General features: G+C 40.3%; 1 long non-coding RNA gene across 1 annotated transcript; it reads right to left on the reverse strand.

The window, feature by feature from the left end:
- Positions 1–12,318: 12,318 nt before the first annotated feature.
- On the reverse strand, positions 12,319–14,956 carry LOC126613896 (uncharacterized). The gene is made up of 2 exons (XR_007620221.1): positions 14,419–14,956; positions 12,319–12,759 (listed from the first exon to the last, which is right to left on the reverse strand). It is a non-coding gene; the product is annotated as an uncharacterized LOC126613896 (long non-coding RNA).
- Between the last annotated feature and the right edge of the window lie 8,481 nt (positions 14,957–23,437).

A 23,437-nucleotide genomic window follows, 5' to 3' on the forward strand; every position in this document is an offset into this window, starting at 1 on the left:
TTTTTTTAGGCGTAGAAACAATGTCAACATGATATTTGAAGTCGGTGATGAAGTTTGCCACTGCTTAGCCTTTCTCAGCTGGCTTTAGTTGGTAGGAGATGTCAAACTCACCCAATGCTATCACCCATTTGATCATTCGCCCAGAAGTGTCAGGACTTTGGAGTATCTGTCGAAGAGGATGATTGTTAAGCACGATGATAGAGTGTGCTTGGAAGTAAAGGCGAAGTTTTCGAGCAGACATGACCAATGCTAGAGCCAATTTCTCAATGTTGGAGTATCATGTCTCCGCATCTTGTAAGGCCTTGCTAACGTAGTAAACAGGTCGTTCAACATTACCATCATTTCGAATGAGAATGGAACTTACTGCTGAAGCCGATACCGACAGATAGATAATGAGAGTGTCACCAACCTCAGGTTTGGAGAGCAAATGGGCTTTACTCATGTAGTCTTTGAGGTTCTTGAATACCTCAGCACATTCATCAGTCCGTGTAATGTACTTCTTACTTCCCTTAAGTGCTTTGAAGAAAGTAGCACATCTGTCTGTAGCCTTAGAGATGAACCTAGTTAAGGTTGCCACCTTACCAATAAGGTTTTGGATGTCTTTTGAAGTTACCGGTTCCTTCATGTCGCGGATTGCTTTGATTTTCTCGGGATTAGCCTCAATGCCTCGTTGACTTATCATGAAGCCTAAGAATTTGTCAGAGCCTACGCCGAAAGCACATTTGTTGGGGTTCAACCTCATTCGATACCTCTTCAGAATGGTGAAAGTTTCAGATAGGTTAGTGATGTGTTGGTCAGCATGTTTGCTCTTGACTAACATATCATCAACGTAAACTTCCATGCTCTTCCCAATCTGTTCGGTGAACATTGAATTGACTAGTCTCTGATAAGTTGCTCCTGCATTCTTTAGGCCGAATGGCATGACTTTATAGCAATATAATCCCCTGTCAGTAGTGAAGGCTGTGTGTTTTTGGTCCGGAGGGTCTATGAGGATTTGGTTGTATCCTGAGTAAGCATCCATGAAGCTTAAAAGTTCACACCCTGCCGTAGAGTCTATAAGTCTGTCTATGAGAGGAAGAGGAAAGTTATCCTTCAAGCATCCTTTGTTTAGGTCGGTGTAATCGACACACATTCTCCACAAGACCTTTTGGAGCAGGAGACTTTCCTTGGTTGGATTCTTCTTAACAAGGACAACATTTGCTACCCACGTCGGATAATTGACTTCGCGAACGAAGCCTATGCCTTTGAGTTTTTCAACTTCTGCCTTCATTGCCTCGTACCGTTCAGTGTCATAAGATCTTCGCTTCTGTCTCACTGGCTTGGTCTTGGGGTCAATACTTAAGCGATGACAGACGATATCAGGAGAGATGCCTGGCATGTCCTCGTATGACCAGGCGAATAACTCAGTGTTCTCTTACAAAAAAGAGATTAATGCCAACCGAATGGGTGGTGACAAGGTGGTGCCAATCTTCACCATGCGATCCGGATAATCTTTTGAGATAGAGACCTTCTCCAACTCTTCAGCGGGTTGCGCTTACTAGGTGAAAGAGTCATCTTGAGAATCGTCGGGTTGACTGTTGCCACCATGAAGATCCAAGTTGGCTTCGTCTGGGTTGGTCTTTATGACTTGGTCATGTATAGAAAGGGTTTCCTTGGGCACAAGTAGGTGTTGTTGCTTAACCGAAGTGTTGTAACATGATCGTGCACTAAGTTGATCTCCTCTGATGTAACCATTGCCATAGGGGGTTGGAAATTTCATCAACAACATATGTGTGGATACCATGGCCTTGAGATCATTGATGCCTGTGTGTCCGAAGATGACACTGTATACCGTTGGGCAATCAACCACCAGGAAGTTAATGGTAATGGTAGCTATGTAAGGGCCTGTACCAATGGTGAAAGGTAAGTGTATGCTCCCCAAAAGTTGCACGATATCACCGGAAAAGCTTATTAGAGAGGAAATCGAACGATCGAGCAAATGTTTAGCTACATTAAGTGCCCTGAAAGTTTCAGCAAACATGATATTAACCGAAGCTCCCATGTCTACCAGGATTCGTCGTACTTCAAAGTTGGCTATGTGAGTTTCCACAATCAGTGGGTCGTTGTGAGGGTAGATGATACCTCTTTTTTCCTCAGGGTAGAAACATATTGGATCCTAATTAGGCTTTTGATGCTTACCTCCCTTGATGTCTTCCACGTGAAACACTTAGTGGCTAGACCTTAAAGCTCGTTCACTATTTTTCATGGCCCTGTTGGAAGATTTAGATATGGGTGTCCCACCACTTATGGAATATATCACATTCACCTGGCGTTGGTTACGGTTACCCCTTAGAGGGTGAAGGAGGAATTGATTAAGTTTTCCTTCACATGCTAAAGCTTCAATATGATCACGAAGGGTGATACACTTTTCGCCGTCATAGCCGTTATGCTCATGGTAGCAACAAAACGTGCCCATGTTCTTCGTGGACTTGTAATCTGGGTGCCTCGCCTTTGGCTTTGGTATCAGATGTGCTATGCTGGGGTAAATGGCTACACATGTGGCGTTCAAAGGTGTGTATGCCTCATACCTCGGGGTAGGGGTTGTCCTAACACGTGCTTGACCCACTGTGTTGACCACCTGGGGTCGGGGATTATCATGGCGATACCCTTAGTTATCACGGTAGTGTCCCTTACTCCTTTTACTAAAATGAGACTGGTGAGGATGGAAATCTTTCATTTTGTCCTGAGATTGATATGTATATTGACTTGGCAAAGTATTAAGTAAGGCAGGGGGAGGCACCGCTGCCGTTTGGAAGATCGAGGTCTTTTCATTTGGTTGGATTTGGCTTCCACTCCCTACTTACTGATAAGGGGTGGTTATGGGGGGTTTCCCTTGATATGTCATTGCCTCGACGAAGGCATGGTTGTAAGCCTGTGCCATCACCTCAGAGTAAGTTTTCCAAGTGTTGGCATTGATCATGTACTTAAAGAAACAATCACATAGGTCTGCCGTGAAGGCCTTAAGGGCGGTCTTGTCATCTGCCTTAGCGCAGCGAGAATACTCATGGTTGAAACGACCAGCATACTCTCTAATGACTCATCCGGCTTCTGGCGAATAGTGTACAAGTCATCTGCAAAATGCAAGCGATCGGTCTGGAAGATGTGTTGGGAGACAAACAGTTTCCTCAGTTCGTCAAATGAGTCTACTGTCTCAGGTGGAAGACGGCAATACCAGTTTAGAGCTCCGCCAGAGAGGGTGGAGGGGAAGGGAAGACATCGCTCTTCGTCGGTGTGCATCCGACATGCCATGGTGGACTCAAAGAAGTTAAGGTGTTCAATTGGGTCATCCCTTCCAGTATAGAGTTGTAAACCAAGCTTTTGTTTTGTCTTCGCTTGAAGGGGGATGTCAAGGATCCTCTTTGTGAAAGGGCCAGGCCTGGGTTAGTTCCAGTCAGGTATCTCATTCTGACGTTCGGCCTTCAACTTGTTTACTTCCTCAAGGAGCTGTAGGACAATGGGGTCTTAAGTGGAGTCATGTACCACTGGGATTTTCTTTCGTAAGTCTCTATCGCCTCTTTGAAGTAGGAAAGTTTGAGCAAAGGCATGTGATTTTTCCTTGGACTCGCCGTACTGACTTCTAAGGCGAGTCTGTCGGAATACCTCAGAGTCCCCTATACCTTCATATTCCTTTAGGACATGTCGTTCCTTCCCTAGATTGGCAGCTGGCCTAGGTCGTTGGAGGGGACTGAGTCTTTCAGAAACCCTTGGGTCATTGATCTTCGAGCATATGTGGAGAGGATTCTCTCGACATTGCTTTAGGAAGTCTCAGCAGTCACGATAAATGACTTTCGATCATTCCAACCCTTCTGCAAGGCGGTGTCTTCCTACACTTCTCCTGCTTTGGGTCGAAGTAGCTGGGTTGAGAGAAGTCTCATGTTGATTAATTTTTTGATAATTAGCTCGCTCCTCATCAGGGATACCCGTGTCGAAGGAAGGTGACCCTCTGTGTTGGGGGCCACCCAAATGATGGTTAATATCCACAGGGGCAACAAGCTCGCATGTTTGAGTATGCATAGTTTCATGGAGCATCTTAAAAAGCTTCTCATACTACTCTTGGAGGACCTCATTCTTCATTGCTATCTTGTTGTTTTGAGCTTCTAGCTCATCGACTTTAACTTGAAGAACAACCCTCTTTCCTTCCTTATTTCGTTACTTCACACTAGGTGTATGAGGGGTGTCATTATATGTGTTGTGGCTTCCTTCGCTCCCCATGTTGGAGAGGGATGCTTGGTCAAAAGAGAGTGTATGAATGGTGGAAACCAGCTTGACAAAGCTGAAGATAGTGGGAATAAGTGTCGTTCCCACAGACGGCGCCAAATGTTGATGCACAAAATCAGCGAGGACTTTGGTACAACAGAAAATGTTAAGTTTGTGACCTTCGCTAGATTTCTCCGGTCATTAGTGTTGATAAGTATGTAAATGGATAGAGACAGGGAAGCAAACACAAGATGTACGTGGTTCACCCAGATTGGCTACGTTCACGGAGTAGAGGAGTTCTCATTAATTGTGAAGGGTTTACACAAGTACATAGGTTCAAGCTCTCCTTTAGTGAGTACAAGTGAATGATTTAGTACAAATGACATTAGGAAATATTGTGAGAGAATGATCTCTATTTATAGAAGAGAGTTTCTAGTTTCATTCTGACATTGACATGTGTCGTGTTGTGATTGGCTTATAATGTTGACACGTGTCGCGCTATGATTGGCTTCTGATGTCGACACGTGTCGTGCTGTGATTGGCCTCTTGGTTGGAGGGAAACTCTTCTGGGTCCTTGACGGTACAACGTTGACCGGTGCTCAGTAGTTTCGGGATTGGTCAAGTATGGTACAAACAACTTATATATCAACTTGGTCCATTCATATTTTGTTTTGGGCCCCCTTAGGACTTAGATTCGAGCCGTACAATCCCGACATCAAGGCACTCCTGCATCGGCATCTTCGAGTCCTCTCGGTGTAGGACCCATCCCTTTGTTCATTCAATTTTATATTATTCCTTTTTAGTGTTTAGGATTAGTAGTATGCTCTGAACACGTTCCATAATTGCATAATCATTGTATTTAAATTTATAAGTATTGTTTATATTTATTATTTCTCATGCATCCTTATATGGCTTTGTCACCTTAGGGTGTCGGTTAGCGCGTGCCTACCTTGGTGTTTAGAGAATACCAGGGTCGGGCGTGTCATGCGTCGTTTGCAAAGGTTCGAGTGTGTAGGTACTGCATCTAAACACACATGCCAAACACATATCTTAACCTTCCCCGGCACACATGTATCCCATAGCTTCTTCCAAAACTTATCACCCATACTACCAAAAGAAAATGTCGATGCTGATGCACTTCCTTCACTAGACACATGAAGGGCCCGTGCTACATGATAAGCACTTCTCACTGTGAACTTGCCATTTTGTTCATAGTGTTATACGCGTCGATCCTCCATGTTCCTCAAGCTAAGAGGGATGCTACAAATGACCTCCACTTCTTCTGGAGAAAATAGCTAATCCAATAACGGAATATCCCAGAGGTTTGGCCTATTTCAAAATAGGCCATCCACTGTAGTTCAATACTCTAATGCTCCAGAGGTGGGGACAAAATCCGAAGGTAGTGCTCTGTTGGCACCTAACTATCTTGCCAAATGCGTATGCTCCTCCCATAACCCACATGCCACTGTGCTCTCTTCTGAATCACCCACCACAAGGCTGCAATACTTTTCCACACACGGGAGCTGTTGGCGTCAACCCGAGCCTCCAGAAAATTCGTTGTAGGAAAATATCGAGCCTTAAATACTTGAAAAACCAGCGACTCAAGTTGATGCATGAAACGCCAAGCTTGCTTTGCTAACAAAGCCAGATTAAATGCATAGAGTCCCTAAACCCAAGTCCTCCCTCACTCTTTGGTTTAGTCAAACAAACGCCAATTAAGCCAATGTATTTTCCGTTTGCTTGGATCCCACTCCACCAAAATATTTCAATCATCATATTCCATTCCTCGCAAAAAGGATTTAGGAAGAAGGAAACACTGCATAGAATACACGGCAAAGCTTGGGCAACTGTTTTCACCAACAACTCCCGCCCTGCACAACTCAGTAAACCTTCTGTTCAACTTTGCAATTTCTTCCAAAGCTTATATTTCACATACGTAAAAGTTTCATTTTTTGACTTCCTAATTAGGATCGGCAGACCCAAATATCTATCTTAAAATTCCACCCTCCTCATGCCTAGACAATCAGCAAGTAATTGCTTATCAACACTAGTGAGGTTAGGACTAAACGAAACATAGCTCTTCTCAAAATTCACTGTCTGCCCAGAGCCCCCCTCATATATTCGTAACACATGCTTAATTTTCTGACACTCATATGGGGTACCATGAGTGAACATAAAACTGTCATCAGCAAAGAACAGATGATGGATATTATAAGCATTACAACATATGTTAATTCCCTGCAACTCCTCTTCATTTTCCACATTTGATAACAACGCTGAGAGACATTCGGCACAAATAAAAAACAAATAAGGTGAGAAGAGGTCCCTTTGTCGAATTCCCCTTTTCGGATGCACACCGAGAGACCTTCGGCACAAATAACAAACAAATAGTGTGAGAGGGGGTCCCCTTGTCGAATTCCTTTTTTCGGATGCACATAGCCCACTAGCTCCCTATTCAGCTTAAAAGAGTAAGTCACCGTTGTAAAACAAAACATAATCATACTAATCCACTTATTAGAGAACCTCATACGAGACATCATAGCCTCAAGAAACTTCCACTCCACTCAGTCATATGTCTTACTAATATCCAATTTCAATGTCATAAGGCCTTTGGACCTCGATGATCTCTTATGCATATAATGAGCAACTTCAGCAGCACTCTGAGTAGGTGCAACATATGTGGGAGAATAACTATCGTCACATTCGTTAAAGGGCTCTCGAGCGAGGAATTCATCTCATCCGTTACCAATGGTGAAATGTGACCTAAGATCTCGTCAAGATTATGCACTCCCTTAAAAGCAAAAAGCCGAGAGAAATAAAACACCACTATATCCTTCATCCTTCCTTGATCTTCATGCCAGACCCTATGATCATCCTCCTAACCATACAAACAGTTTCTTTTTTGCCTCCTATTTGCCTTCTAATGAAAATATTTAGTATTCCGGTCCTCAAGTTTAACCCAATTCTCCTTTGACCTCTGTCTCCAAAATTGTTCTTCCTGTTCAAGTAATCGATTTAATCAGTCGATAAGTTCCTTTTTTTGCTTAATAGATTCCTCTGTAAAAGGGTGGCCTAAGAGACATGTCAGCTTGTCCTCAACTTCCCTGATCTTTCTCGGTCCTGACCTGGTATTACTACGAGCCCAATTGGTTAACTACATTCTTGTTCTTTTAATTTTCTCCATGACCTGGTACATTAGCGAACCATTCATGACACAATCCCACCCATTTCGTACTACTTCAGCACACCCTTTATGCATATTCCAAAACTCCTCATAATGAAACTACTTTCTCCCCTGAACTACGTTACAGCCAGACCAATTCAACACCACCGGTACATAATCAGATGTGGATTTCTTCAAATGATGCACACTAAACCGAGGAAACATGTTAACCCATTCCTGATTACCGAAAACCCGATCTAGCCTTACCTTTATTCCACCCCTTTTCATTGTAAACCACATAAATTTATTCCCAGAGAAGCCAAGATCAATAAACTGACAGCTCTCCACTGCATTACGAAACCCCTCCATTTGTCTATGTTGTCGAACATTACCTCCTTCCTGCTCACTATCTTGGAGGACTTCGTTGAAATCTCTAATACACAACCATTGCTTGGAATCACTACGACAAAGAGATTGTAATAGCTGCCAAGATTTATATCTATCGGCCATAGCTGGAAAACCATAGAAAACTGTAAAACGCCAATAATCTAAGTCGTCTGGAACACCCACATCAAAATCAACATGGTTCTAAGAATAAGACCGTAAACATAAATTTATTTCCTCCTTCCATAAAACGTACAAACCTCCAGAGCTACCTCAACTATCAACTGTAAAACTACGATCAAAATTCAACTTTAAACGTAAATTAGACCCGGTAATTTCTGACACGACACGACACGAAAACGACACGAAAATGATACAAAAATAACGGGTTTCGGGTCAACACGATAACTTATCGGGTCATTATCGGGTGACCCGTTAATAACAGGTATACACGCGGTAACACGTGAGTAACCCGTTTCGACCCGTTGAGAAAAAAATTATTTTGATAATTTTAAAGTTTAATTACTAAAAGATTTATTATAAAATCCAATAGCCATATTAATATATACAATATATTCTATATTAAATATATAGTTTTGTATTATTATTCTATATAAGTTTAAAAAAAAAAGTTTTAGTCATTATTTATTTTTATTATGAGAGTTCCCTATTATCATTACTAGGATAAATTTTACTTAACATGTTGTTGTCCAAAATTAAAATAAACTAATATAGTATTTGTATAGGCAAAAACTAATAAGACATATATACAAGTATGAAAAATGTGAAAGAATATATAAACACTCATGATTCATCATTATTCCTCCACGAGTAGATAATGGTTACACTTACATTATCGTTTAGATTTTTAAAATCCTCCAAACCTTCATGAATACTGTTTTTTATTTGAGGGAAAAATTAATAAAATTAATAATTATTATTGTATAAGTGTAAAAAATGTAAAAAAAAATATACAATCACTCATAGTGACAAACTTTACAACTTTCATAAAGGGGTCAGCTTCGAAATCCAACACTATAATTCATAAACCTTAAATTTATATTTAACCGTCGATTGCCATTTACGCATTATTTTTCTTACTGAAATTCATTTTTAAAATTTTCTTTTTTGAAAACATGATCATCTGGCGGATGTAAGAAGATGAACGGTTCAGATATTTGATATCATGTTTTGATATTTACGGTTAACTGAAATATGAGCCGATGTCATATTATTTGTAGAAACTTTATAAACATCAAGCAATATTTTCACTAACCATAAAACTTTGAATATAATATCAATGATCCAAACCGTTCATCTTCTTGCATCCTCTAATAGATCAAGTTTTCAAAAAAGAAAATCTGAAAAAAAAACAAAATTTGATGAGAACAATGAAGCATAAATGTAAACAACAATCAACGGTTAAATTTTGATCTATGATTTATATGATTATAGTGGCGAATTTCAAAGTTAAGCTCTTCATGAAAGTTGTAAAGCTTGTCATTACGAGCGTTTCTATATTTTTTCTATATTTTTTTACAATTCTACATTAATTAAAAAACTATTAAAGACTTTAGGTAAGTGAAAATATACTTAAAAGAAAAATGCGCTTTTATGTTTTGGATGTGACAATATGGTATGTATATACTTATTTAGTATTATGTTTTTCATTTGATTATTTATTGGTTTAAAATATATTTTCCTTAACGGGTAATGGGTCGGGTCATATTACCTGTTAATATAATCGGGTCGATTTCGGGTTGGGTCATTTTATCCGTTTATTTTAACCGGTGTTACACGATACGACCCGTTAAGATATTGGGTATGACATGAAAACGACACGAACACGAAAAACACGACACGAATGCCAAGTCTAACATAAATGGTCCATGTGACGAGAATTACTTTTGGTCTCGAACAAGAAAACTACAGTGGGATCTTGACTAGAAATTAAGCGTTGAAGCACATGAACTGCACGAGGGTTCCCAAGCCCCCGACAGTTCCAACTTAAGCAACTTATTGCTAATGGCGGGGTTGAACTCCGTCAACCATCGCCGATGGACTGAATAACTCAAAAAGGGGCACCACTTTCCTACAGACACCTGGCCTTGACGCCACATCGTCATTCTCTTGTACCAATCTTTTACCAAGTTCAGGCAACATTGCATCACCACCCATATGGACATTGGCCTGTACGCTACTGTATTTCACTCCACCCCCACCAGCTCAGTACTTCCTACAATCTTTCTTCCTTCTTCCCTTCTGAAGATGCTCAATAATAGGCATTAAGTTAAATGGGTCTGAGCCCAAGCCCGACACCTCCCATTGTGGACAGCCCGAGGCCACTCCAGTATGTGCACTTTCTATTTTATACCCCCACTATCCATCTGCTGACCCATACCAACCTTCTGTCCACCTGGAGGCCCATTGAAACCCTCTCCATATGCATTAATTACCCCTCCCCCCAATTAAATCAAAGGATGGGACCAGAGAAAACTCCACCCACAGCTTGTGGGTTAATTAAATTGACTCCAAATAACGTCAAACCACATCATTCCTGATTTGTAGGAGTTTACTGGAAAGGAATAATGGCCAAATCGTCAATCATCACCTCATTAGGACTAACGGCAATATTCAAATCTGGCAGAGTAATGGTGTCATTAATGCTATTATCCTCCTGCACTTCTCTCCACCGTTCACCGTCTGGCCGTGCCTCCATAACCACCGGTGCACCTTCCTCCATCGAGTCATCGACATCCCCTTCATTACTAATCAAGCTCTCGACTTCCTTGACTTCCTTGACATACACATGAGCTTTCATAGACCACCCATGTGACGGCTCCAACCTAAAATGCTTACCATGCGGGCGATGATAATCCTCTCCTAAAATATCATTTTGGAACCAATGGCCATACGGCTTTGAGAAATCGTCGTCATTCTTCTCCCCTTTGAACTGGACGCATTGCTCCTCCATATGACCAATAATCCCACACAAGAAACATATTATTAACAATTTCTCATACCGCAAATCGACCCAAACCTCCGTTCCTTGAATGGAGAGCAACAAACTTCGACGCAACGGTGTAGCAATATTCAATGCAACTCTAATATGTAAAATACTACCAAAGAGCTCCCCCTTCCTACTCTGATCGGTTAAGACATGATCTCCAATCTGATTCCTGATAAACTGTCTCATATGGCGAGTTATATACAGAAGAGGTAGTCCCTTGACCTGCACCTAAGACTCTTGAGACACCAGTGGAATATTTGCTGGAAGTGCCAGTGTATCTGCCTCGGCCAACACCAGCAAGGCACAGTCATATAGCCATGACCCTCCCTTCAGCAACATCGCCCTTTCCCATCGACTGTCAAAACCAAACGAAAATAACCCATCGTCTAACTCGACTATCGTAGCTCTTGTCTTAGGGCGCCAGAGGTTCAACATTTGACGTTTGAACCGTTCTTTGTTGATGGCCTTTCGTGTAAGCACCCGCCCCACTAGGAAGACCTTGTTGGCCCTTAGGTCCAATGACTCATTGTACACATCAACTTATTTTTATTCTCCTACCAAATTTATCCCTAAATTGACTAATTAAGTAATTAATATACTTATTAATTTATTTTATTTATGATGATTTTTAATCCTCATTCATAAGATTATCTTATGCTTAATGATCGGATTAAGTATAGGAATTTAAATCTCTTTTATATTCTTTCATCCTCCAAAACGTTTCCTATTCTTCCTTCTCTTTCTCCCTCACGATGTCTCCTTCTCATCCCTCACGATATCTTCATTTTTTACCTCCTCCCTGCTTCCACGCATAGATGATCAAAGATGTCCATTCTTGTATGCTTTTTTTTTTTTTTTTTTTTTTCTTGTTTCTCTGTTCTTATTTTTTTCCCTATCCTAAAACTCCTTCTTTCCTCTTCGTGTTTTACTCCCTCAGTATCTTCTTTTCATTCATCATTTTCTATGGATCTGCCTGCCCGGTCCCTGCATGCATGGGCACACTCTGGACCATAAGCATTAATCTAATTCTTGGACGTCAGGGGTCATCGCATAGAACTATACAACTAGTCAAATTTATTATATAACTACCAATCTCTAGTATTTTGGTCAGCATATGGTTGATACTAAGTTGATATATATTTGGGACATAAAGAAAGAATAATGTTATTTAACTATCAGTTCTTGACTGTCAACCTCTTTCATGAATCTCACTTATGAACATGCGATCTACATATATAAGAGAAGGGGTCAGTATTATGATTAGTACATTAATGTGAGCCGAATAGCAGCACTCGTTTAGTAATATTGGCAATGTACCAAGTCCTGTAGTTTTGTATATTATACCACCAGCCAATCACTCTCCCTCCAAACAATAATTGATTACCATGGATGAAATCAATAAGTTCTCAATCTTCTTTTGTTGAGTCATATTTTTATTGTTCTAGCTAACTTCTAGGTTCTGCATGTTGTAGTTCAATTTCAGGCGGATTATTTGTAATTTTCTTGTATATATGTGGACTAGAACTTTGCGTGCACATAAAGCATCGAATTTTGCAGTAGTCAAGCTTGTAACAGTAGAATTCTTCATCTGCCAATGTTTTTTATGGACAGTGATGGAAAGGAATAGCTTGTTCAACTTTTGGGTGACAATTGAAAAGGCAAAAGAAAAATGAAAAACGGAAGAAAAAAGAAGAGAGAAGTGCACAAACTGATCTGTGCTTCTCTATCCTCTCCATCTTCCGACGTTCTTTCGCACTGTATCAAACATGCGCTCCACCTTACTCTTCTTTTTGCAAGTCTATGAATTTTTTTTTTTTTTGCTTGATTGGAGGTTGTTTTATTTCTGGTTGGATGTTGACAGCCTCCTAGTCCTTCTTGTATTTCTTTCGCTAGGCTCTGTTTTGCGGTGCTACCTCTGTTCTCTCTATTGCACAGGTTATTGCTGTTAATGAATTGTGACAATTGCCTGCCGAAGAATTAAAAAATAAAAAAAAAGCCCAAAGATTTAGCAAGAAAAATAAGTAAAAGTATTAACACATGTATAGGAAAAAGACTAATTTATAAAGCAGTTACTTGATTGCACGGTTTGCACCCAACAATCTCTATTAATTAATGAAACATTATTTGTCAACTAAAAAAGGTGAAAAGACTACTTAGTTTTCTATTAAACAAAAAAAATGATGGGTAATAATGTAATTTTTCAAGTCCAAATTTTACTGTTTTTATTGAAATCTCATTTACATGTAATGTTAAAATACCTCTAATATTAAAAAAAAAAAAAAAAAAAAACAGAAGCCTCCCACTCCCCCCACGTTCTCTCTCTCCTCTCTCTTTCTCATTTGGGAAATTTTATTTAAACCCATGTAACCTCTTTCTACACCCAACTTAAATTTTAAATGTTAATTGTCTATTTTACCCTATTGCATAATTACTATTAAGTACACAATGAAATTAATAATAAAACTCAAATTTATCAATAAACCCAAACACTATAATTAAACCTTACAATTACTCTTTGTTTATCCTACGTTCATTCCGGCTAAAACCCTAATAGCTATCATAGAGAAAAACAAGTTTTTTTTATTGATGGATGATGGTTTTGAAGTTTTGAATCCTCCAACCAAGGTATGACTCAATTTATGAATTTTTTGTTCGTTTGATTTCAATTTTTTTAGAGTTTAGAAGATGAGTATTTTGGTTTTAATTTTTTTTTCAATCAATCCCGCATAGTTTGTTTATCTTTCTGCAACTGCACATTGCTGCAGTCGCTCAACAAAAAAAGGGAAAAAAAAGAAAGAAAGTGTTTCAATTAATATTAGAAGCCATGTTGAAATCGATTTATCGAAGGAGGAGTCACTGCGTAGCTCCAGCTCCAATTCAATGCTTCTTCTTGATTCACATGCAACAATCCCTCTCTACCACCACCACCACCACTACCACCACCTTCTCTCTCGTCCTTTCCATCTTTTGCACCAATTTTTTTTTTTTCTGTAGCTGCTTGCAACCATGTGAAACCCCCCAATCATAGAAAAAAAAAAACCAACTTCGATAAGACACAACCTAATCACCTCAGACCCTACCTAATTTATTAATTAACCAAAAATCATCATGAATAAATTTTAAGCTCATCAATTTATTCAAACTTCCAATCTCCTTTCATATATGGCCTTTTATCGAATTAAAAAATAAAAATGGGGAACTTGAAGAGAAAAACAGAACCAGAACAATGCACCCGTTGATCGATAATGCAAAGGGAGAGATGGTGATACATGGTTTTTGTCAACATCTATAGAAGTGTCAATCTTGTTGTCAACCATGGCTAAATTCACAACCCAATTTTCAGTATTCATTTCTAGACGGCGTAAAGATAGAGTTAAAAGTCAAATAAGTGTAAGAAAAATCTACATATTGAATTGGGTTTGTGGTGGTATAATAAGTAATAAATTTGGGTTTAAAGAGATATTTATAGTTTAGTTAAAAATCAAATGAGTACAAAGAATAAGTTGGGTATAGAAATAGGTTACATGGGTTTAAATAAAATTTCTCTTCTTATTTTCTAAAAAAAATGTGTTCACATTATGTAGGCAAATGCTAGTATGAGTTAAAATAAAGCCACAAAACTCACCTTCCCAATTCGATCCCAACGGCAAGTCACCATGAATGGTCTGCTTCTTCTTGCAAACGATGACAAAGAGAGGCTAGGGGTGAAATTTGCCGACTACGGCGAGGCCCTATTGTTGTCAAATTGTTCCTGAATCATCTCCTGCACCGAACAATAACCACGTTCTAGATTTCCCACGCCGACAGGCTGCAACCATTCAAGCCCCGCAGACACCCAATCCTGCCCACCCTTTCCTCGGAAGCTTCTTACCGCCGCCGCCACCCCCTTCCCCCTAGCTTATCTCTATCAAATCTACTGCACCTGTGTTTACTTGACTGTGAAGTTGACATAAAAAACAACAAAATTCATGTTGCATCTAATTACTAAATTACTCACCTCTTTTATTTTTGTTCAGTTTTGGTGAGAGAGAGAATGGTAATTTAATAGAATTTTAGTTTTCTTTTTTAATTTTTTTTATCATAATAGAATTTTAGTTGACAAACAAAATGCTGTTAATAAGTAGTTTAAGTTATATATATATGATTTGTCTCGTGAATTATGGTTTTTTCTTCTTTTTTTCATAGAAGTGTTTACTACCAAAGCGCGCCTTATGTTCTTTTTCTTTTTTGTCATGCCTTGTGATTGTTTTTAGACCGCAAATATCTTCAACAAAATGGAAACCACGTGTTCTTCAGAATTTCAATGTAAAATTGAAATACATTTAGTCTTCCATTTTCCCCCTCGTACACTTTAACAGTTAATGAAGTAATTGCTTTCATTAATGAAGTTTTGGACTAAAAACCATGGATCGCTGTCACAGCTACCACATCCGTACCATTATTCATAGTTGTAGCACATGTCCATTTCATTGGAAGCCGATTGAACGGTAGCTTTTCCCTTGTTCTTGAAGTTTGGGACCTTAAGGGCAAGGGGTTGACGCTTCAAGGTCAAATTTCCTCCCTTGGTTGGGCCTTGACTCTGTGGACCTTGGGCCCGTGGTTGGGCTTGCCGCCCATTGCCATGGCCATGAAGATTTTTGTGTCTTTTGTGGCTGCTAGAATTGGTCGCATAAGCTTCAGGAGCGGTGTTCGAGCTAGTGCGTTGAGCTTGATGATTTTTTATCAAAAGATGGTTCTGCTTTTCAGCCATAAGTAAAACAGAGACCAAATTCGAAAATTTGGTGAACTTCTGTGCCCTATATTGTTGCTACAAGACAATATTGGTGGCATGAAAGATCAAATAGGTATTTTCCAGGAGATCTGATTCAGTTAAGTCCACTTTACAGAACTTAAGCAGTGATCGGATTCTACAAACTTCAGAGTTGTATTCATTCATGGACTTAAAGTCTTCGAAGCGTAGATGCTGCTAGTCGTGTCTTACTTCAGGCAAGTAGATGTCTTTCTGGTGATCGAAGCAGTTGGCTAGAGCAAGCCAAAGGGTGCATGGGTCCTCCTCAGTGAGGTACTTGGTCTGCAGTGCATCATGGATATGTCTTTGAATGAAGATCACTGCAATAGCTTTCTGAGCTTCATCGACGGGTTTGTCATTGGTAGGTGCCTCGATGGTGGCTCTAATACCCTTTGCAGTAAGATAGATCTTCTCGTCTTTAACCCACTTCAGGTAGTTTCTTCCAGAGACTTCGAGAGTGGTGAAATCGAGCTTGTTCAAGTTTGACATGTCCCTAAAACGGAGGGTACAACAAAATGTAGTTGGTCATATGGTAATCCATAGACATACATTGTAGAACATTTGGGTTCTATAGGCATGTATTGGTTTAATTTAAGTATGAAAGCTACAGGTTTCATGTGGTAAGTTTTGAATGAAAACTTCAGGTTTCAAAGGCACTAACTATGAAACTACAAGTTCAATTTAGTTTTATGAATGATTAGTTCATAAAGGAGGGGTTCCTGCAAGAACACAAAATGCAATATGCTAATTGATGTGTAGTGAATTTGAGTTGCTAAGAAAACTCAAGTGTGAGAGCTTTGGGACTACGAATGGATGTCAACGGTTCAAAGTACAAAAATAAATTATTGAATCGTTAATGTTCAAAAGTAGTCTTCAGGTCATTAATTTTGGATTAATTATCAGATTAATAGACTGTAGGTCACTTTTAATTAATTCAATAGATCGGGACCAAATTGGGTCGATCGTGGAAGCAAAATAATGACAAATGAGTCATATTAGCTTCGGTTGGTGATAAACCAAGCGATAATTAAATTAGAATTAGTTAGCGTAAACCAAAGTACCCAAAAAATATTTGGGCATGATTTATAACGTTGGGATGCCTGAAATTGGCATTGGGTCGAAAAAATAACGCGACCTAACCAAAAGCGGGATGGCTGTGGTGTAGGAACAGGCCCTGCAGCATGGCTGCATGCCATAAGGCCATGGGAAGGATTGTAGGCCTCTGGCCGAGTCATCTGGGTTAGCCCAGTAATATAAGTTGTTGGCATCGGGCCTAAAACCAGGCATGGGGCAAGCCCAACCCAAGGTTGGCTTACGGGTTGGTGCGGGGAAGCCCAGCTGAAGCTGGGTTTCAGGTTTGTGGGTCAAGGCAAGTCAAATCCAATAGCATAAGGCTACTGGAGAGTGGGGCGAAGGCTAGGGCGAAGCCCAGTAAGCAAAAGAACTACTGCAGGCAAGCCGGTCATGGGACAATAGAGGCCCAGCAGCTCTGGGTTGCTGGAGATAAGCTAAGGATACGCAGACATGTCCAAGAAGGATGTATGCTTCTCGATTTGGGCTAGGGAACTTCAGGCCCCTGTAAGCCTACTAGGCCGAATACCTGGTGCCATTGGACGTGAGCCGCAAAGCCCAATAGGCTGTTGCCGTGTGGTCCAAGGTGTCAAAACGATACCATTCCATGATATGCTCCACGCGGCTGTGCTGCACGCCAACGGTGGTGGTTCCACGACGGAGCTGCTACTGTGCTGCATAATCCTAGTTTTTTTTTTTCCGACATGTATAGGGTTTGAAAAACCCTAAATTGCTTCTAATTTATTTATATGCTTTGACTGACAAATTCCACATAGCAATATAATTGCGTAATGCATGAAATATATATATATATATATATTGACAAATATATGAAACATATACAATATACAATATATATATATATATATATATATCGAAAGGAAAATATAAATATAGGGGGTTCATGCATCATGGGGAATGTTTTCATGCTTTGTGGATGTTTCAAATATCTTACTTTATTTTAAGCATACCTGATTGGCAGAAAACAAATAAAAGCCTTTGAATTTTGTAGAAGAGAGCTTCCTCCTACGATCCTTTAGTTCCTTAGCTTCGGGCAAGAGTGTGCTAATAACGTGTTGTATGCCTATTTAATTGAATCATTTTAAGGGAATAGAAAGGGGGAGGCCAGCGGCATTAAGAGAGAGAACAGAGAGATTTAATTGTGAGGTGTGTGTTGTATCACCCCATTGTGCCTTTATTTATAGTAGTAGGATAGGTTAAATCTTTACCCTTTTAGGATTACAACTCTAATAAGATATAAACTACTAAAGGGAATATTCAAAGATATCCCTAGATACACTAGGATTTACACAATCACATTCATATTCTAAATATGACTGCAACACTCTTAAGATTTTATTAAAGTAATAATAATATCCAAAGAATATTTTTGAAGGATTATTGATTGGATTTGATTTCGTATCCTTGAACAAAATAATCTTGTCTTTATCTCCTGGTTATAGGTAGCAGAGTTTGGAAAAGTTGTAGTCTGTAGCTTAAAGCTTCTTGATGGTTAAACTGCTAGTGAAATAAATATAAGCCTTGCCAATTAACAAAGACATTCTCATTAATAGTGAATAAAATCTACTTATTAGCTCCATAATTTTACAAATTATTTTTTGCTCCACAAACCCCTTATTAACTTATTAAAAATACTACTCTTATCACATATTTGTACTATCTCTTTAATAAACATGAGACTCATATATATTGACGGATCATACTATTATTTGAAAAATAATACAAATAATGGTACAAATAGTAAATGTAGCATTCCTTGTTTAACTTATTAAGTGATTTGATGAGTCGACATGCACTATCTTTCTACTGTTCTATAATGGCCAAGTCGACTATAAAAGAATTGTCCATTGTCTGTTGTCGGTTACTTGATTTGGAACCTAAACTCTAGTATTTTCTAAGGTCCCAATTCGCCTCAGCTTCCAAATAGAATGGAAGTTTATTTGCCTCTACGTGCAGTGGCACCCACGGCTGCTTTCAAAATTTGTGATTTGACCATCAAGTATACTTTGTTACCCATAATTCCTGTGAAAGTATGTTACTAATTTCCAATAGTCAAAAGAAAAACAAAGGACGGTGAAAAGTGGTGTGGAGATCTTGATTCACTTAGTTTTCGGTTTTCATGTCGTGCATGCACTGTTCCATGTCCTACCACGCGCTTCTCAGATTATTTCTACTATAATTATTCATCTCTAATTGTTCTTTTTATTTGTAACCGCAAAAGTGAAACTAAAACTAAAAAGAAAATAATTATCAACGAACTTATTAAGGTTTTTATATGAAAGAGTTCACCCATCACGCGCCTCTAAAAATATAGCAGTCAACTTCAATGGAGTGACTTTGATAGCCATATCTAACAGAACGTTTTCATTCTAGGAGTGTAAATAAAGTTAGGAATCTCACTGACAAAAGTTGAATGAACTAGTCTGAAAGTTGAAATTATTGCCACTTCCTTCTCCTTTTCTTAACATGTCTTAACATGTGAGTGTGGAGTCAAAAATAATCAAAAGGCGAAATGTGAATTTTTGGATTAAAAAGATAAAATAACCCTTGACGTACATCGGAATTCCTACACGCGAGCAGTGGACAATTATCCCTCAATCAATTTAAAAGTGCCCAAGCCCTAGCCGAGCCGGCCCGTGTCGTCCAAATCCAACGCGAGCCCAATGCGTTGCCAACCCAAGCCCAAGCCTCGCACCCGCGTGCGCCACAAGCCGAACAGCCTACTCCAGTGGCCCAATATGCTTCCGTGGTTTCCTAAGCAGCCTAAGTCGGCCTAAGATTATCTCAACCATCACGACTTCAAATTTCAGGACCTACGATCGAGCCGGGGGCATTCTTACCACATTTCTTTGCGGATTTGACATTTCCCAACTCAAATCCCGTGCCCAGAGTCTACCACCCTTCCACTGCTCAAGGAGACACATTCCTTCCAAGCTCTTCTAGCCCGAATGGCGAACAACACTTGTCCCAACAAGTTATTGAGTTGACAAGCATCGTAGCACAACAGACTACCTTGGTGAATCAGCTTTTTCAACGCACCAAGATCCAATGTGCCCCAGACGAGGTGTCCCGAAGTAAGACAAGGGCAGACAAGGAACCTCTATAGCAGCGTCTCGGCAAACAGCCACGAGCAGAGCATTTTGACAACATACACTCCCGATTGGGCCCTTAAGATAGCGTAGTATCCCGTCTTAGCGCGTGGAGGAGTGTGCACTCTTGACTAGGCCCACGGACGAGTACACACTCACGGTTAAAACCACACTCCAATGATCAACATGAGCAGCCTTCCAGACGAAGCGTTCATTCGCGGTTAGACTCGCAAGAAGCATCCTCACATCTTATCGGAGTAAGCAGCACGATAGACGGAGAGAAGTAGTCACTCAATCCGGCTCAAGTTCAACCAGCAACATGCGAAGAAATCCCTCACCTGCTAGGAATTTACCTCATGCACCTCAGCCGCGACATAGACAAGCTGAGCATGTAAAAGAGCAGTCTTGACCAGCAAGTCAAGACCGGGGCTAGCCGAGGGCTACGCTACCCCAACAAAGGTAAATTCAGGAAGAGGTAGAGATACTCCTCAACGAATGATTGCGTGATTTCCAACACAACGAAGTGGCCGATGAATCACTACGACGGGATATGACCAAAATGAGCAAGTCACCTTTCACAGATGAGATTGAGCAGGCAGAGCCTCCATGCAATTTTAGCATGCCACATTTCACATTTTTCAAAAGAGATGGAGACCCGGAAAAGCACTTGAAGCACTACCAAAACATGATGGTCCTTTATCGGAACAATGATGCCCTTATGTGCAAAATATTCGACACCAGTTTACAAGGCGAGGCGCAATATTGGTTTTCACCAAGGAATACTCATCATACCACTTAATCAAGAAAAAGTCTGACCACTTGTTCAACGTAAAGAAGAACCCAAAAGAGTCGCTCCGCGACTACGTGAAGAGGTTCAAAGCAGAAGGCAAAGATTGTCGGATGCGATGACTTATTAGCAAGTGCAGCCTTCCAAAATTGACTCCCAGCAAACCATTCACTGTTCAGAGAAATGATCATGAAAAAAGATCTAACTCTAGCAGAGTCCTTTGTTTTGGGAGAGAAGCATGCACTTTGGGAAGAGGCTCGACTAGCAGACAAGGCACTTGTTCAGCCTTAAAAAAAGTCGGCAGTGGCTCAAATGAAGGAATACGAGAAGTAATCCAGAAAAAACAGACTGGAGACCAAACGTAAGGACCGACCTACAACCAAATAAGGCTTGACGACCAAGAACAACTCTAAGTTCTTAATTTCAATCCACCAAATCCTTCGCAACATCAAGAATGAGCCATGGTTCAAATTGCCAAAACAATCAAAAGGAGATACTTCCAAGTTGGATCACACCAAATATTACGCATTCCATTGAGGTCCCGGTCATACAACCGACGATTGCTACACTTGGAAGAACTACTTAAGAAAAGCTCGTGAAAGAAGGGAAGGTCGACAGATACTTGGAAGCTAACTGCACAGCCTAGAAGGAATGCAGACGACAACGAGGAGCCACACACCATGACGATTTGAATCAATGATATTTTCACCGAATTCGAGCACTAACAACTCCAAAAAGAGAAAGATCCAGCAAGCTCTACTAGTCTCACAAGTCCAAGCAGTCGACACTCAACCCAGATCCATCATTTGCTTCATCGAGCAAGATGCAGAAGGCGTCGATTTTCCATACGATGACGCACTAGTAGTATCTGTCCAACTGTCCCACGCTATAGTTGATAAAATGATGGTTGATAATGGAAGTGCATTCAACCTACTTCAACTTTCAGTCATTCAGAAGATGGGCCTGGAAAGCATAATCATACACTAAGCAAAGGTACTCACTAGATTCAATGGGCACACCTCAACTGCTATCGGCCACATCACACTTGACGTGAAAACACCACCAGTTGTCTCAAATTAGAAGTTCACGATCATAAGCGACACATATCCCTACAATGGGATTCTTGAGAGACCATGGTTGATCAAGTTGGATGCCGTCACTTCCGTCAAGTATCAAAAAATCTGATTTCGCATCTCGAGATGAGGAGTCAAAGAGATCAAGTTTGACCAGGCCACATTTCGACGATGCAATATGAGAGTATTGAAAGAGTCAAATAAGAGAACCTTTACCCCCGTAGAAGCTACTGAGGTCCAAAGGGACGATGAAACTACCAAATAGCAATTACAGCAAGTAGATCGAGAAGATGGTGCCCAAGCAGACATGATAGGATGGAAACCCAAAGAGGATGCTGAAGACATCATTCTTGATCCCCAACAGCCAGAAAAGATGGCTAGAATTGGCTCACGTCTAAGCCTAGCCAGGAAAGAGGAACTCATGGCTTTCCCTAGGGAAAACCGAGATGTCTTTGCATGGTCATCTTCTGACATGCCCAACATTGATCCCAAGATAGCTTTCCATAAGATGCACGTCGACCCCGCTGCTAAACAAGTGATCCAAAGAAGAAGACATTTCCTACTCGAACGAGTAACGATCAGCAAAGCATAAATTGACAAGCTACTGGAGGCCGGATTCATAGAAGAGGTAGCACACTCAGCATGGTTTGCCAACATTGTGCTAGTGGTGAAGAAAGAGAATGGTAAATTGAGGGTTTGCGTAGACTACACCGACCTCAACAAAGCCTGCCAAAAAGATCCTTATTCGGTTTCTCGGATCGATCTATTGGTAGATTCAACTTCCGGGAACCACCTGTTCAACTTTTTGGACGCATACTCCGGCTACAACCAAATAGCCATGTACGAGCTCGACAAGGAGAAAACCGCATTAGTAATTTAGCAAGGCACTACTGTTACAAGGTTATGCCCTTTGGCCTCAAGAACGCAGGAGCCACTAACCAAAGGTTAGTCAACATGATGTTCAAAAAGCAAATTGGGGTAACCATAGAGGTCTATGTCGACGACATCATGGTAAAGGGCAAGCAACGGTTGGACCACATCCGCAACCTAACGGAAACTTTCAACATCCTCAGAAAGTACAAGATGAAGCTCAACCTCACCAAATGCACATTTGGAGTATCTTCAAGTATATTCCTAGGCTACTTAGTAACCCAACAAGGAATTAAAGCACATCCCAAGAAAATCTGAGCAATCCAAAAGATGAAGTCTCCAACTACCTTGAATAAGATCCAAAGCTTAACTGGACAAGCAGCTGCCTTCAACCGTCTTTCTCTCGTGGTTCACCGATCGATGCAAGCCTTTTTTCAAGGCCATCAAGAGGACATAACAAGACAAGTGGGATGAAGAGTGTAAAAGAGCCTTCAAATACTCGAAGAAGTATCTCACATCACCTCATTTACTATCCAAGCCGGAAGCAGCAGATGACTTATACATCTACTTATCAATCTCAGAAGTAGCAGTGAGCTCTGCCCTCATACGAGAAAAGTTGGAGGCCCAATTACCGGTATTCTACACTTCTAAAGCTCTTCTCGATGCGGAAACTAGATACCCGAAGATCAAAAAATTGATTTTGGCCTTAGTTGTTGCGGTTCAGAAGCTCAGATCATACTTTCAAACTTATACAGTTATCGTCATGACTCAATATCCTCTACGATCAATCCTACATGGTTCAGATGCTTTTCAATGAGTGATGAAGTGGGCATTGGAACTTGGCCAATACGGTTTAGTTTTCCGACCCCACATAGTGATCAAAGCCCAAGCCCAAGCCCTAGTAGACTTTATAGCAGAATTCACACTTAGTCTAGGCGATGTAA

This window comes from Malus sylvestris, chromosome 2 (assembly GCF_916048215.2).
Source record: "Malus sylvestris chromosome 2, drMalSylv7.2, whole genome shotgun sequence".
NCBI lineage: Eukaryota > Viridiplantae > Streptophyta > Magnoliopsida > Rosales > Rosaceae > Malus > Malus sylvestris.